Genomic DNA, 1,568 nt, shown 5'->3' with positions numbered 1-1,568 from the left:
TGAGTCCAGGTTCGAGTTTACATTGGATTCGGCTCCTGGAGGTCTATTGGGGTCCCACGAATCTGGAATTACAAACCCAGGGCTACGTTACTACTGCGATACACTGCAGCCCTTTTCATTTTGAGACAAGTTTTTACTAAGTTGCTTAGGGTCTACCTAAGTTGCTGAGGCTGACCTCAAACTTGTGATCCTTCTGCCTCATCCTTCAGAATCACTGGGATTACTGATATATGCCACTGCACCAGCATGGAATGGTTTTCTTAATTTCATTTTTTGATCATTTATACAAGTCCATAAAAATATTAGACTTTTGTATACTGATCTCATATTCTGAAACTTTGCTGAAATTACTAGTTTTTCTTGCCTAATTACCTTGGTTAGAACTTTCAATACAGTATTTAGTAGCAGTGACTGGAGAAGATATTTTTGTCTTCTTCCTGATCTTGGGAAGAAAGAATCCCATCGTTCATGCTTAAGTGTATGGTAACTGTAGGTTTCTGTGGATGCCATTTATTAGGTTGAAGAAGTTCTTATTGATCTTCTTTTCCTTATTTATTTATTACATCACTGGGGATTGAGACCCAGGCCGTGCATTTGCAGGGTGAACATTCTAGTACTAAGCTACATCCCCAGCCACTGCTGACAATTTTTATTATGAAAGGGTACCAGATTTTCACATTAATCCTTAAAAAATGATCCTTCTTCTCTATAGATGAAGGATGTAAACAGATCTCTTCATGGATGATATAGAAAAAGGTATCCCCAGGCTGGAGTTGTGGCTCAGTTGAAGAGTGTTCGCCTAGAAAGCATGAGGCACTGGGTTTCATCCTCAGCACCACATAAAAATATTGTGTCCACCTAAAACTAAAACATAAATATTAAAAAAAAAAGAAAAAAAAAAGGTATCCCCATGTTCCAGTCGGATATTTTACAATAAAACAAAGTACTGCAAGGATCTATTTTAAGTATTTTGTATATATTAATCAATCCTCACAGCAACCCCAGGAGAAAGATACAATCATTTTGCGACTGGACCATTGAACTTATATGACTTGCCCAGTTTTACAAGTATTAGTGGGAATTTGAAAAGATCTAAAATAAAATTGTAAATAAGCACAAACAACTTCTTAAAAATTATTTCCGAACTCCGTGTAGCTGTAAGAATTCCTGATTTAGATCAGAACTCCAGTTCAGGCTCCAATATTTACTGCTGTGTAAATACTTGGGGCTGGCCACTTTGAACCTCTTCCTCATGAGTTAGTGATACTTATAGAACTTAGCTAAGAATGTAGTGAAGCGATTATTGTAGAACCACACTGTTCGCTCTAAACTGTTACAAAAACGTTTTAAACGTTTCCTCCCGGGACCTTACTTTGGAAAGTTGGATCCAGAGTGCGTGAGGACCCAAAATGCGACCAACCCCAACCTTCCAGTCTACCTGGCTCTCTGTTCCCGGAAGCGGCTCACGGCCCTATGGGACTTGTAGTTTTAGACTGACGCTGGCACGCCCTTCTCTTTTAGTAGCAGGAAGTGGACACAAGACCCGGAAGTGCTTTTCGCGCTGGAAA

Source organism: Callospermophilus lateralis, chromosome 2 (genome assembly GCF_048772815.1).
Source record: "Callospermophilus lateralis isolate mCalLat2 chromosome 2, mCalLat2.hap1, whole genome shotgun sequence".
Classification (NCBI taxonomy): Eukaryota; Metazoa; Chordata; class Mammalia; order Rodentia; family Sciuridae; genus Callospermophilus; species Callospermophilus lateralis.
Note: the sequence above shows the minus strand (reverse complement) of the source record.